Source organism: Zea mays, chromosome 4 (genome assembly GCF_902167145.1).
Source record: "Zea mays cultivar B73 chromosome 4, Zm-B73-REFERENCE-NAM-5.0, whole genome shotgun sequence".
Lineage (NCBI taxonomy): Eukaryota > Viridiplantae > Streptophyta > Magnoliopsida > Poales > Poaceae > Zea > Zea mays.
This window is the reverse complement of record NC_050099.1, coordinates 90052040-90068727: the sequence shown is the minus strand read 5'-3', so window position 1 is coordinate 90068727 and position 16688 is coordinate 90052040.

The window sequence follows — 16688 nt, the reverse complement described above, 5'->3', positions numbered from 1 at the left end:
ACGATTGCCAACCAGTCAGAAATTTAGCCGATTTCATAATTAGGTCCTATTTAGATCTTCCTGGCTTAATATTTGCAGTATACGGTAAATAATTAACTAACAAAAACTAGCTATGATATGTTTGGACACTTGACTAATACATGTCTTTTTCTATTTATATGATCTATTAGCACCTATTAACAAGGTCAAACGGCTAATGGACAAACAGTTTGCTAGCTGTCCAATTAACAATTAGCTAATTTGTTAGTCGGCCTGTTTAGATGTTAAGTGCTAAAATTAGCTGGACAGGCTCTTAATCTATTTATTGGTGACTTACAATATGATGTTGATAGATATTTAAATTCAAATTTCAAGTACAAATGTCTTTATAGAAATGATACGATTATGAGGCCCGGTTATGGGATTTTCGGTTACGGTTCCATCTCAAGGGACATATAGCTAAAAACAGTAGCTTTTCATAGCTCCAATTCACTCTAGTGAATCTTGTTGGATATATATACATGAAAGCATATAGTCCTTAAAATAGTTTAAGTGGTTAATGACAGCAAGTTTATTATGACAAATGTATATCTTATATACACTGATTAAAGTTGGGTTAAAATAATGATGGTTGTTTGAGTAATAGATGGTTTTCATGCCCGTGAGTATGGATCCTGCTTCGAATTTGAAAGGGTAGATGGTAATGTTAAGGCTGAATTAGTTTTCTGTGATGATTCGAGCTAAGAGACACTTAGAGTAGTTTAGGACTTTGTTTTTCTTTTGACCATAGTATAAAGGAGGTTTAAACTAGTATCTTGATCTAGATAAGTCTAACGAGTTTAGTGTGGTACACACTAGTTGTATGTAGCTTTAGGTAACTTAGATCTTGAAATTTGATATATTGATAGAGTAAATAATAAAGTTTATTTATTGATTTGTTTTAAATAAAATTCATTACTTTTGATAGTTTGATTATATAATGGTTATATGAAAAAAATAATTACACATCAGTTTTCTCTTAAAATTAAGGTTGTTCGAACACGAGAAACTAGTTAGCTATTGATAATTAGTTTTTTATAATTATATAGATCTAGCAAATAGTTTGGTGAATTATTAACTAAATGTTCAACTAAGAAATATTTTTCTTGTTAAACAAAATTAGCATATAGCAGCTAAAAGTTGTGACCAATTAGACAATCTTCAACCATATCCTCTATATTCCTTTATATCCACTTTACTAATTTCTCTAAAACATTCCCTTCTCTATATCTCATTTTTCTCCAATAGAGAGATTTATCTGTATTTCGTCCTCTATACGTTAAATACCCATATTAGAGATATATTTTGCTCTAGAATTTTAAAAGAATGTATTTGTCATATACTCAAATGTCTTATACACATTTTAGTTTTGCTTAATCTACTATCAAAAGTAAAACAATGATTAAAAGAATAGAGAAGAGAAAAGAGTCTATATCTATAAAGGAAAAAGGTTGCATTCTCTATATTTAATTATGGTTTGAAGAAAACCATTAGAGCATTTAGATCTAAGGCCTCGTTCTAATCCTCTAAACCTAGTAGTCAGAAGCTGAAATTAGCTAAGAAGTTTACAATAGATCAGCTGATAGACCATCTGGTGATTGGGATCATGGCGGCCACCACTAATCCCTGTGCGACATGGACTTCACAGGTTGTTTCTTGAGGTGATCCTTCTCCTCCCCCTTTTCCCTCCCTGGTCTTCGTGGATATTCTAGTATGGATCTGGAGAGGTTGGATTTCAGCCGGGTATCATCTTTGAAGATTTTGTGCGTCTTCGGTTTTGCTCACCTGTGTCCCCTCCGCGGGATGATTCCTCTTCGGCCTTCATTTTGGTGGTTTCCTTTGGAAGATGCATTTTCAATCTTTAGTCTCAATCAGTGGGTTTTCTGCGGCAAGCCTCTGTGGGTGGTTCTGGTAATGACTTTTGTGTCTCTCAGCTTGCGGATCGTGTCTTTATATAGATTCTCAGTTTCTTCCAAGATGGTGGGATTTCACATTTACAATATTATAATAATTGATCGCCCAGAGTTCAGGGCCTCTTTCCGCCTATGGAATTTTGGTGGACCTAATTGGGTGTCGGAATTCAGAAATTATTTGAAGGAAGAATCGAGTTGGAAGTTTATTTGGGGTAAAAAATCTATTTCATATGCCGATGCAGTTAGGAGTCCTTCCCTCTCGGGAGCAAATGCTCTCCCTGTCCTCAGGAAGAATTTTTCTAAGTTGCGATGTGAGGATGATGCTCTTACTAGTGGCAGGACCTCAATCTTCAATACATTGTCTTACTATTCCTCATCGTGCAGGTTTGGCTCCTCGAGCTTTCGGAATTCTTTTGTGCCAGCGAAGAACAAGGCGTTTTCTCTAGGTCTTGCAGCTAACCGGCCATCTTCTTTGGCGCCATTCAAATCTGGTTATAATGGCAGGCTTTATTCTAGAGTTATTCACCGCGGCCGTCATGGGCACCCAGAATATTGTAATTCGAATTTGAATTTGAGGAGGCTGCATAAACTTCAATGGAGGCCCAAGTGGGTTGGGCTGTTCGATAAGCCCAATGGACATTCTTCCTCTGAGGGCCCAGCAGCAGCGGATGGATCCGGCTCGATCCATTTTTTCTGTCAGTTTTGTCAAGATAGGGGACATTTGGAATTATTTTGTCAATTGAAGAAACAAAGATTTATTGGGCGAATCTATCTGAGTTTTTTGGCCAGCAAGACACTAGAGGTTGGTTTCGTACTCTATCTGTGCCTCTGGCAAGTGGACACGCTAGTTCAGTTGCTTCGAAGATTTCACCAAGGTTTTATTAAAAAACTCTGATGAGGCTCTCTCTACTCTATCGACTCCGACTCTTGAACTCTCCTTGGGTTCGGTTTCTCACATTGTCACATCAACAAAACCCCAAACTTTTGAAAACTTCTCTCCAAGCCTGTGTCTGTCGTCTCCTCTAACTATGGTGTATCAGAGGGTTGATCCTAGACCTTTCCTGCCGCCTGGCTTCAATGCTATGCAGGTGCAACATCGTGAAATCATGACCAGGTCTGTGGCTAGAAGGTTTCCACCGATGCATGAAGACTGCCGCACCATGAGGTAAATTTCCATGTGGTTAGAGATGTTGTCAGAGAATACCTATTAGGTCATCGAAGGCTGATTATTAGAGATATTCAACGCTCTCATCTTGGTTAAGTTTTGGTGAGATTCCAAAGTGTTTTTGATAGAGATAATCTTGTCCTCTTTGGCCCGTAGCAATATTTAGATGCTTCTTATACTGCTTTAAAGCATAACGATGCTTGGAATCACCGTTCTCTCTACTTTAATCGTGAATGCTGGCTCATGTGGCTTGGATTTTCGCTAGATTACCGCTCATCGGATTACTTGCAATCTGCCATTGGTTCTTTTGGTAGACTTATCATCTGGGAGGAAGATAGACATAATATCACTAGAACATTGTTGAGAGTGTGTGTCACTTCCCTTGAAGAGGTGCCACAATTCATTGTTTTCTCAGAAGCTGATGGGTTCCTAGGTTCTTCTTGGACTGTACAATGTGAAATTCTTCAGCAGGATTTGCTTGGTGGTCAACCTCAAGAGGAGGACCCAGTTCTAGAGGCTTCGGTGGATGGTCAGCAACTCCCTTTTGCTTTTTTGGTTTAGGTCAGCCAGTGCCCGACGTAGGGTATGATCTTAACATTTCACCAATTCTGGAAGATGGGGGAGCTCATTTACAGCCTGACAATAATGCATAGGGTGATTGGGATCAATGGATCATGAATGTTCAGCCGGTCCAGCATCACGATGTCAATATTCAGCCTGATGAACAACAACTTAGTAATCAACATTTCGGCCTATCTTCAGATAGTTCGATGGGTTTTACCTTGGGAGCTCCTGTTCTTAATGATCAGGCTTTGGGTGCTCGAGGTATGGATGGCCTACCCTTTGAAGCGGAGGAAAATAATCTAGAGCTTGACCCCATCTCAGCTGTTTTAGCTCTTGGGGCCATGCAACCAATTCAGCTTCAGCAGCACATGGATCTTCCTATATTAGCTGAGGATATCAATCAAGAGCAACTACCTATCAATGTGCAGGGGGCTATGGGAGGGCCAGAGTTTCAGGTAGTTCCCCAAGGGGAAGATCAGATCATGGAAGAGGCCCAGCAATAGGGCAATCAGGGAACAGACATTGACCCGTTTCACAATAATCTGGAGATCAACTATATGTTTGCACGTGAATGGCAGCCTAACCCAGTATTCCAAAGTCATGTTTCGAGAGAATGAAAAATGCTCAATTCTATAGGCTCTGGGCTAAATATTTTGCTCATGCTGGCTCTCTTGAGTTAACTGTGAAGATACCTAAGTCATGGTCCCATTATTTTTGTCTAGTTTGTTGCAACCAGAATCTTTAACTGGTCTAAATCATTTCTATCTTCAGATATTTCGTCTGCTTTGCCTGAGCCTAAAATGGAGTCTCTGTCATTTGCTATACCAAACACTTGACCTAAGGATAAGTTTATGGATAAAGTGGTATTGAAAGATGACCCTCAAAAGATCTCAGATTCTATTGACGATGATCCTTTGATAGACATTAATAAGAACCTCTCCTCTCAGCCTACTTTAGTGGATTCTGATTTGAGGAGAAGTAAGAGACGGAAGGACTCTAGGGCTGGCTTCAATCTTGGTTCATGTTCAAAGATAAATTGTCTGATGTGTCAACATAAGTTTGATAGCCCTACCCCTCTATCGTCAAAGGTGATCAGAAGTCTAGGGTCCAAGTTTTGCAAGATGACTGTAAAGCCCAAAATTTTTATCAGACAAAAAATAATAATAATGATATAAATTAATAAATATTATTGTTTGCGGTTTTAGGATTATAGAGCCTTTGGAGATCATATGAGTTTGTTTCACTTGTGCATATACAGTTAATGGAATTGTAGTGGTTAAACAACAAATAAATTAATATACAAAAAATGCATATCATGCTGAAATTCTTGTATGTTGCATTTGTACTCAAATTTTTGAGACAAGTTAAGTTTGAAAAGTAAAACTCGAAATAGTAGGGGAAATAAGAAGAGAGGAAGTAAATTTTATTAAAGTCATTTACTATTGCTAGAATTAAATAGTAGGAAGAAGAATAAATAATAAATAAAATTACAAATGTAAAGTATTATTCAAGTGAGAATCGTGAATTCAAAATTCAAACATGAATTTAAACTTCGTTTGGAATTCGAAAATAGTAGAAGGGAGAATAGAAAATAAAAAGAAAAGGGAATGGGTGCAGCCTCGGTTTGGGCCGGATTCATGCCATCGGCCCATTTCCAACCTCCATTGCGCGGCCCACTTCCATTGATCCCGCCTCGGTCACGCATGGATCTTCACTGGGCACTGACTCATGGGCCGCTTGCCTATTTCGTTGCCAGGGGGAAGCTTGGTCAGTCTCACCAGCTCACCCACACTCAACAGACGTGGCTGGCCGACATGTGGGCCCCGCTATTCGGATTCATCCCTTCCCCTCTTCAACAGACTCACCTGAGCGTGGCGGGGACGCGCGCTCCACCGGCCCTAGGGCCCCACAGTCTCATTTCGCGCATGCACCGAGCCCACTCATCCCCCTTCCCCCTCGCGTCGGTGAACAAACTCGCCGTAGATCCCGCATGGCCACAACAGACTCCTAGCTCAGCGCGGCCTTGACCTCCTCCATAAAATGTGGTTGCAGAGTTCTCCACGGTCATCTATATGTGAGCCCTCCCCGCATCCAGTGGTACCGGGGCTCTGGAAATTCATGTATGGGTTGGGGAGAGGAAGAAGCGCGCTCCGGTCGCCACCATGATCGAGTGCAGAGAGAGCGCAGAGGGTCACCGCTTCGGAGCCGAGCGGGGTGGAGAGGATGGCCCCGTGGCTGGGGTGCCCGTGGTGCGTGCCATCGGGCAGACGTTGCCGAGCGAGGTCACCACCTAGAGCTTCTTGGCGCACGCACAATTGCTGGTGGTTAACGCCGCTCCAAGGGAACGGACCCGTCAACATCTCCCTTATCGGTAAGCTCATGACCTCGGTTTGTTTTAACCCTCGCAGCGCGGATCTAGGGAGGCTTCATGGGTAGAAACCATAGCACCTTTGGGCTGTGTGCTGCAAATGGCGCCGCCCTGGTGTTAGACCGGTTGGAGTTGAGGAGAGAGGGTGTCGAGGGTAGAAGACGTCCCTGGGCCGTTGATCTCGTGATTAAAGGCCACAAATAGAAGAGAGAATTGGATGTTTGGAGCCATTGGATTCCAGTGTAACGCTCAGGATTGAGCAGCCACATATCGATTGGGTCAAGGTAACGAGGGTCGTCCAATTCGGATCGGATGCACGAGATTAGAGCTTGGGTGCATTAGATCTGAACCATAGGATGCAAATCCAATGACACCACTAGCGTACCATTTCGTTTTAGGTGCTAGCGCTTGATTTCTAATCAGACGGTCAGATTTGATTCATACCCCTTCGTGAGCACATTTTTCATAAGAACCCCCGATGAATTAGGTATTCAACCCTTATTCCACATTGTAGGAATCCTGGGTCTTGGAAATTCTTGCGAGTTAGTCCCTGTCTTCTCTAGAATTTGAGGCGCAGTCCAGACAGTGAATAAAAATTATAAAATCATTTAGAATATGAATTTTAATGTGAAAATAAATGCTAGAACTTGTTTAATTCATACAAAATTCATATTGAGTCCAAATTGATCCATTTCAGTTTCTATAATTTTGTAATATTATTGTTTATCAACTAGTGTCTCTGTTTTGACATGAAGCCACATTAAAATTTATATATTAATTAATCTTGTATCAAATACATAAAACCATCGGGAATTCATAACTCCTCCGTTTTAATTCAGAATTGACTCGTTCCAGTTGCGTTGGCTTTGTAATAAAATTGTCTACACAGTAGCGAACCTTATTTTGTTATATCACATACTTTTATAATTAGATATTCGTGCATCCTATGTATAATAGATCTATTTTACTAAATAAGGTTAACATGTCTACAATTATAATTTGACCATAATATGTTTTCTAAACAAGTATAATCTAGATTAAAGTTGAATTGATTATTTAAGAGTATATTTTCTCATATTATTCAATTTATAATATAGTTTGAATCACATAGATTTTCCATGACTCCGATTTTACTAGTTCTCGATCTCACGATCTCGTTACGGTGCGTAGATTATTATTATTCAGTTTGTCCTTATATTTGGTGTGATGTTAATTCTTCCTATACCATGTTTGTTTGTATTGCTACGACTAGCAGTGAGGTCACGAGAATCTAAAGAGCAAGTTGGTACCTGGAATCTCAAGTCCAAGGCAAATTGTTCCCTTTACCATATTTATTCCCCAATAATGTTCTTTAATATCACTTATTCATGCATAGGTTTAATTTTGATGGGACCCAATAGGTCACCCTAGTTTGATTATCTTTTACCTTGTTTACCCTTGAATCATTTGGGTAGTTTGCTATTGATTCTGTTATGTTATTTATGTTCATGTAAAGATTATTAATTTTAATTGGAACATGGAGCTTAACTTGAGAAACACGTGCCACAACAAGGGCGGAATTGGATGCCCTTGGCTAACTAATTAGGAAAGCTAGTGGAAGACTACCTTACCCGAAAGGGGCAAGGGCAGTAGGGGAGTAGGCATGTAGGGAGGTTCTCAGGTTGATTTTGCTGCGATGGCGGTCTGACAAGGGATTCTTGCAATTGCTCTTCCCAGACTGTAGCAGGTTTTCGGAAGCTAGTGGAACTTTGTAAAGGCCTCGTAGTGTTACCCTGCCTCGCTTCCTTGGTAGAGGTGTATGGGACTCATGACCCCTTGGCAGATGGGTAACATGACTTGTGGGTACAGGGTACAACCTCTGCAGATTGTAAAATTGGTATACAAGCCGAGCTCACGGTCAAGAGCAGCTCAGGACTCTCGCATGATTAAATTATGGAACTAAATTCAATTTGTCATTTGCATTGCATGGAATTATTTATTAACTTTGTTCTATTATTCTTATTATGGTTTGGTATTTACTTACATTTAGTAACTGCTAATAAAATTTGACCAACTTATTAAAAGTAATGCTCAGCTTTAACCCCTATTATTGATCAACCTTACACATCACATGAACTCCCCACCTTTGGTGAGTTTATGCACATTATTCCCCACAACTTGTTGAGCGATGAACATGTGTGAGCTCACCCTTGCTGTCTCACACCCCCCATAGGAGAAGAACAGGTGGTTCAAGAGGAGCCACACAACGAGGAGTTTGATTTGATCTAGGTGGTGTCTCCCAGTTGACTTTATGGCGCCATGGATGGACTTTAGTTCATTTTGTATTTATCTTTTATTTTGTAAGACTTCCGCTATGTAATAAGTACGCTGATTATATTGTGACATTTATCTCTATACACTCTGTTATTATATGTGTTGTCTTCTTTGGCGCATATATGAGATGCACCCAGCTTTGTCCCTTAAATCCGGGTGTGACAGAAGTGGTATAAGAGGAATGTTGACTGTAGGACGAAACCTAGATAGAACTGGACAACCCTTATTTACTTACGTCCGCTACTCTGATTCTTTCTAAACTTTCCTTAATCTTTTCTCATCTCTTTCCTCTTTACTCTGATTATTCTTACCTTTTCATTCTAAAGATAAAAGTGGATCTCGCACTTTGAAATCCCATACCTAAAGTGACCTTTAGCAATAGGAGACTTACTCTTAGGAACAAAAACAAAACTATTTTTATAGGTATCTATACGTTTGAGTGTTTGTTCTTATGATACTTGTCTGATTTGGATCTTTGATTGAGTGTGATGGATTGTGGAGTTATATGCACAATTGCATCTACATATACACATACACATAAGGGAAAATATTTTTAAAATAGACAACACAGAATATTCCCTATTAAAAATGGATCTATTAAACTAGATATATTTATAAGATAAACTAGATCAACTAAGAATGTCCCCCACTAGAATATTTCAAATAGATCCATCTTATCTTAAAAGATTCTCTCTTATCTTAATAGATTCATCTTATCTGGAATGAATCGTCTTATCCTAACCACTTTACTTATCTCATCCTAAAGTAACAACCAGGATCTAATCCAAAATAATGATATCAGATCTAAGTTATATTTGCGTTACTAAAACCACTTGACTCATCCCACCATGATCATGATCTAACCCAAATTAGTTGGATCTTATCTAGTCGAAGCTAGTCATACCTAGATCTGATCTAATGTGATAGATTAATCTAACCTAACAAAGGCTAAACCTTAAGTTGAAGCTAATCTAATGAAAGTTACTTAATCGGAAGGTTAATACTAATGAAATAGATTAGACTCTATTCCTATAAAATATGTTTTAACTTAATTTACTCTGCAGTAAGTAAGAATGACCGACCAACTCGGCCTTATGCAACTACCTTAACCATTCGATGGTTGCATAACCCCTCTATTTTAACCTAACAGAGATTCTGACCTACCTACACCATATAATCCATCCTATCTCAAAAGGTTCTAACATAATATATATCCTACCTTGGTAGATCTATCTAACCTAAACTAGTATATTCTAGTCATACCCAATCCTATCTAATCTATTATGATCAAACCTAATGTGAGACACTCAAACATGATTGGCTAATACCGAGGAAATACATTAGACCCTGCTTCTATAAACAAGTTTGAGATCTTAGATCAACCTGACCCTACCCAATAACTTGACCTACAAAAGCAGGTTACAAAACTAATCTCATCTAGCATATAGCTACCTACTAAACTCTTTACCCATCTGTTGCCTACAGATCTATCTTGACCTCTTGTTTCAAACCCGAAGGGTGACACCCAAGCTCAAGAAGGAAGAGATCAATCTCATTAAAGAAGAATAGGAATCAAGCTAGACCCCCAAAGGAAGCTCGATTATGCCATAGTACACTCATTCTATATCAACACTCACCTAATAGCTAAAACCTATTGTACCCTTGTTTTCTATGTTACACCTGCTAATGGCATGAAAAATTTAGGATTTATAAAAAATATACTAATTGGATGTTCCACTTAGAAAGAAAAAAAGAGATACTAGAATTCCATAAAGATAAAGTCAGCTTGATATGCTTAACTAAATGATATTCTTAAATAGGATCATAGAATCTAAAGTGATCCAATTTATTATGATCTAATCTAGTGCGATCTAATCTAATGTGGTCTACTTAAACCGATTAGTGATACCGGTAGAAGGAAGTAGACCTATCTAAATTAATATGATCTCACCTAGTGTGAGTTACTTAATGCTCATACAAAGGATAAGGCCATATTCCTAATTCACTCAAGCCTAAATTGGTGACTTGGATCAACTCGACCAACTCAGCCATATACCATCGACCTACACATTCTTGATAAATAGCCTAATCTATCTATAAAGAGAGAGAGAGAGAGATTCTAATCTACCAGCTTGACCTACATGTTTCCAATGATTTACATCGTTGTACCGAGTCTGACATAACACAAAGTCACCGAAATAGAATTTGACATAACACACTCGACTTATACTAATCTAGATCTTATTCAATCTAATGTGAGTCCCTTAACAAGTTAACACTAGTGAAATAAACTGGATCCTACTCCTATAAACCTTGTTCTCCCCTCATGCACTTAAACCTAAATTAGTGCAACTCAACCGTGAGCAAAAAGAGCTAACCCAACCAATAGAGTCATGATGGATTGCATAATTTATCTATCCCCACCTAACATCAAACAAACTTTTGACCAACATCATGTAGTCTATCTCACCCATATCTATCTTAACCATAGTCTCTTAGCTCCGATGATATATACTCACCCCGAATCAATGAGACTAGGACCAAAGAAGGAAAGGGTCAACCTTGTCAAGGAAGGATAGAGAAGTCAGACTTGATCTTCAGATGCATTACCACTCAACACGGAATTCTTCCTCACCATAAACTTTCTTACCCCTGGCTATTCTTACCCTAACCTATTCGTCTCTTATCCCACATAATAAGTGGCTGAATACCTATGCTCTCCTAATCACCCACTATTGACTATAAAAAATGAGACTCTGGATTTTTCAACCAACTATAGATTAAAAGCTGAATTACAAACCAATCCTTCTGTACCCCTTTCCTTACAAATCTTGAGGATGAGATTTCTGTTAAGGGGGGTAGGATTTGTAAAGCCCAAATTTTTATCAGAGAAATAATAATAATAATAATCATATAAATTAATAAATATTATTGTGTGGGGTTTTAGGATTATAGAGCCTTTGGAGATCATTTGAGTTTGTTTTACTTGTGCATAGATAGTTAATGAATTGTAGTGGTTAAACAACAAATAAATAAATATAGAAAAATGCATACCATGCTGAAATTCTTGTATGTTGCATTTGTACTCAAATTTTTGAGACAAGTTAAGTTTGAAAAGTAAAACTCGAAATAGTAGGGGAAATAAGAAGAGAGGAAGGAAATTGTATTAAAGTCATTTACTATTGCTAGAATTAAATAGTAGGAAGAAGAATAAATAATAAATAAAATTACAGATGTAAAAGCATTATTCAAGTGAGAATTGTGAATTCAAAATTCAAACATGAATTTAAACTTCGTTTTGAATTTGAAAATAGTAGAAGGGAGAATAGAAAATAAAACGAAAAGGGAATGGGTGCAGCCTCGGTTTGTGCCAGATTCATGCCATCGGCCCATTTCCAACCTCCACTGCGCGACCCACTTCCATTGATCCCGCCTCGGTCACGCATGGATCTTCACTGGGCACTGACTCGCGGGTCGCTTGCCTATTTTGCTGCCAGGTGGGGAAGCTTGGTCAGCCTCACTAGCTTACCCGCACTCAACAGATGTGGGGAGCCGACATGTGGGCCCCGCTGTTCGGATTCATCCCTACCCCTCTTCAACGGACTCACCCGAGCGTGGCGGGGGCGCACGCGGCGCGCTCCACCGACCCTAGGGCCCCACAGTCTCATTCCGCGCATGCACCGACCCAACTCATTCCCCTTCCCCTTCGCGTCGGTGAACAAACTTATCGCAGATCTCGCATGGCCGCAACAAACTCCTAGCTCAGCGCGACCTCGACCTCCTCCATAAAATGTGGTTGCAGAGTTCTCCACGATCATCTGTACGCGAGCCCTACCCACATCCAGTGGTACCGAGGCTCCAGAAATTCGTGTACGGGTTGGGGAGAGGAAGAAGCGCGCTCTGGTCGCCACCATGATCGAGCGCAGAGAGAGAGCACCAGGGGTCACCACTTCGGAGCCGAGCAGGGTGGAGAGGATGGCCCCGCGACCGGGGTGCCCGTGGTGCGTGCCATCTGGCAGACTTTGCCGGGCGAGGTCACAACCCAGAGCTTCTTGGTGCGCGCACCAGTGCTGGTGGTTAACGTCGCGCCGTGGAAATGGACCCGTCAACATCTCCCTTACCGGTAAGCTCATGACCTCAGTTTGTTTTGACCCTCGCAGCGCGGATCTAGGGAGGCTTCGTGGGTAGAAAACATAGCACCTTTTGGCTGTGTGCTGCAAATGGCGCCGCCCTGGTGTTAGACCGGTTGGAGTTGAGGAGAGAAGGTGTCGAGGGTAGAAGAAGATTTCGGGGCCGTTGATCTCGTGATTAAATGCCACGAATAGAAGAGAGAATAGTATGTTTGGAGCCATTGGATTCCAGTGTAACGCTCAGGATTGAGCAGTCGCATACTGTATGGGTCAAGGTAATGAGGGTCGTCCAATTCGGATCGGATGCACTAGATTAGAGCTTGGGTGCATTAGCTAAACCATAGGATGCAAATCCAACGACATCACTAGTGTACCGATTCGTTTTAGGTGCTAGTGCTCGATTTCTAATCAGACGGTCAGATTTGATTCATACCCCTTCGCGAGCACATTTTTCATAAGAACCCCCGATGAATTAGGTATTCAACCCGCAGTCCACACTGTAGGAATCCTGAGTCTTGGAAATTCTTGTGAATTAGTCCCTGTCTTCTCTGGAATTCGAGGCGCAGTCCAGACAATGAATAAAAATTATAAAATCATTTAGAAAATGAATTTATAATGTGAAAATAAATGCTAGAACTTGTTTAATTCATACAAAATTCATATTGAGTCCAAATTGATCCATTCCAATTTCTATAATTTTGTAATATTATTGTTTATCAACTAGTGTCTCTATTTTGACATGAAAGCCACATTAATTTTATATCTTAATAAATCTTGTATCAAATACATAAAACCTTCAGGAATTCATAACTCCTCCATTTTAATTTCAAATTGACTTGTTCCAGTTGCGTTGGCTTTGTCACATAATTGTCTACACAGTAGCGAACCTTATTTTGTTATATGACATACTTTTATAATTAGATATTTGTGTATCCTATGTATAATAGATCTATTTTACTAAATAAGGTTAACATGTCTACAATTATAATTTGACCATAATAGGTTTTCTAAACAAGTATAATCTAGATTAAAGTTGTATTGATTATTTAAGAGTATATTTTCTCATATGATGTATATTAATCAATTTATAATATAGTTTGAATCACATAGATCTTCCATGACTCCGATTTTACTAGTTCTCGATCTCACGATTTCGTTACGACGGGTAGATCATTATTATTCAGTTTGTCCTTATGTTTGGTGTGATGTTAATTCTGCCTATACCATGTTTGTTTGTATTGCTACGACTAGCAGTGAGGTCACGAGAATCTAAAGAGCAAGTTGGTACCTAAAATCTCAAGTCCCAGGCAAGTTGTGGCCTTGACTACAATTATTCCCCAATAATGTTCTTTAATATCACTTATTCATGCATAGGTTTAATTTTGATGGGACCTAATAGGTCACCTGTAACACCCCTGGTGTTACTGGCACTAAAACTTGAGCATAACATCATGTGCATTGACATTTCATGTTGCTTGTCACAGCTAGAATGCATTCACTAGGTAAAAATTTCAAACAAGTTGTGATGAGGTGACTTGATGGGTGATTAACCCTAGAGTAGGGTACTTAACCCTGGAAACAGGGCCTATGGAGTAAAGTGAAGCCAAAATGAGTAAAAATCTAAAAAGTCATTAGAAATGTTCACAAGATACCAAAGTGATGGACTTTAGTGGCACAAAAACCATAAAGTCCTCAAAACCCTAAAAGAAACCCTAATTTGAACCCTAGGGGGGTTAAATGTAAATTTTAGGCACTTTTGGACCAAAGTGCAAATAGCAAAGTGATAAAACATCACAAAACAAGTAACTTTCACATTGAAGAATTTTCAAGTGGAGTGATGAAGTTTGGACTTATTTGCAAAAAGTACCCATGAACACTATATGGTTAAATGTGAATTTCAATTGAATGGGGTCAACTTTGGAGCTTGGTATCTCTGAATTCATAAAGAGTTTGCCCTAGATCAATACATCAAATCTGTAGAGCTATGTAAAGGGTATAAATTTGATTAAGTGAGTAAGCCCTAGTGCTACATGAAAATGGGAGAAAAAGAGATTTAAAATTGGCCTGTCAGACAGCCTTAACTCTAAAAACCTAAGTTCAGTGACATTTGGTTAACTTTGGGAGCAGTTCATGGTTGATTCAATGGAGATAAGGTCAGGGTCACTATGGCAAAATTGAAGCTCTAACATTAGTGAACAACTTTGTTATACCAAGCTTGACCAGGTGCTGAACAATTTTTGGAGTAAATCGCTCTCAAACATGCTCTGTTAGGCGCTTTGAATGGAGTTCTGATGGTAAAGTACACTGAAAAAGATCGCAGGTTCGCTGTATCTCGCCGCCGATGACTCCGTGCCATGATCCTCGCCGGCGCTACGATTCGTGCTCGGTGGAGTGCAGATAACTACACAGGGTGAGAAATATCGCATAGGAGATAAACTTGGGGCATTGTTTTGCCCTGTCACCGTGTCCACTTGCCGTCGTTTTCCTCGGTTGCGCCACGCATTAGGAAGTTTACCACGTTGCTTTGCACCGTCGAGGTTAACCCGTGATAGCCATCCGCCTAGGTCCGGTGAATACCACGGTAGAACACCGCAGTGACTCGGTCCCTCTCTCTGGCCGCCGGCACATTTTCTTCAAATTTGATGCCACCGCCGTTGGAGTCTATAAATTGCTGCCCCAGTGAGCTCCGCTAGGTTATTGAGCATCCAAAGCACCAGCTCTTGCCTCTGATCGTTCACCGGAGCCTCCCAATTCCCCATTTCCCCCAAATCAGTCAGAACACCGCCGTGAGAGTCTCTCACCGTGGCCAGCCCTCCTCAGGTTGGTTCATGCCTCTCTGTTGTATGTTCTAGTATCTCTAGGGTCTCCTGTTGCTTGTAGGCTCGATTGATTGAACTAGACCACACTGGATTGCCCTAAGCACCATAGTTTCTTCTCGGTTTTCGCCATCGTCGTGAGCAAGCGTGCTCCGGTCCGGATTAGTGCAATTAGATGGGGGATTAGTGTCGCCGAGGGTGGAATTAGGTGTCAGCCAAGCTGGAGCGCTGGTCATTGAGTATCCTGGCCGGTATAGGCTCACCGGAGGTATGCTCGTCGCCGTCCATCGTCGTGGACCTGGCGCTGCGAAGAAATAGAAATGCAGGGGCCTAACTGCGAATGTCAGAGACACAGAAGAATAGTGCTAAGGACTCTTTATAGGTTATTTGAATGACGAGGGTCATCGGTGTAAAGTTGCCAGCGCGGGCGCGCGCGAGCGCGTTTCCCGTGTTCATGGTCTAGCTTGGGCTGGTTTGAGCCCATTACTATTCATTTCTTTTCTTTTTCTACCAGGCTTAGGGAATTTGTAGAAAATTCTAGAAAATTTATAAAAATTTGAGACCAATTTACTAGATTCCTAATTTCGTCTGGAATTTAATAAAAATAGTTCCAAGATTTTTAGCCCCAACCATGAATTATTTAATATTTAAGAAGGCCTAAACCTAGACTTTTGGAAATTTAGAAATTATTTGATAACTCCAAAAATCACAAAACTTTTTGGGTAAGTTTAATTGGGTAACTAGAACCCATGGGTGAAGTTTGACATGTTTTGGACATTGTTTGGTCCCAAAACCCCAAAACCCAAGTTTCTTAGAATAGAACTACTTAACCCTACTAGGGTGTTAACTTCGAAAACCCTGGTGACTTAGGTGTACCATGAAGGAAAGTTGTATTCAAGATACAACTTGATGTCTCTCTATTATAATTGCATATTCATAACATCACATGAGCATTCATGTATATGTATGGTTATGTATAGAAAACAAAGAAGAAATAAGTGTCCAAGAAGAAGATACTGCACCACCAATTGAAACTCCACTTGCCAGGAATTGTTTTTATTTTGATATCTGTGGAACAGATCCCGAATCCCCTACAACACAAGGCAAGCCCCGGCGCATTTACCTTTTCCTTGTGATTTTGAACTATTTATCACTTGAATGATGCATTAGGTGATAGAAGTTGGGTGCTAAACCAATTGCTGCATTTCCTTCCTTGGAACTGTTTACCATTCCTTGATTACCTGTTCATTTAAAAGGTTTTCTGATGCTCAGTCTTGCTTTAGAAAACAAAAATGTTTTGGTTTTAACAAAAGATGATGCTTCAGATGGAATGTGATGTTTTCAAAAATAAAACTTGATGGTGGATCCATCATGACCGTGATGGGTTCAACATCGGACAAG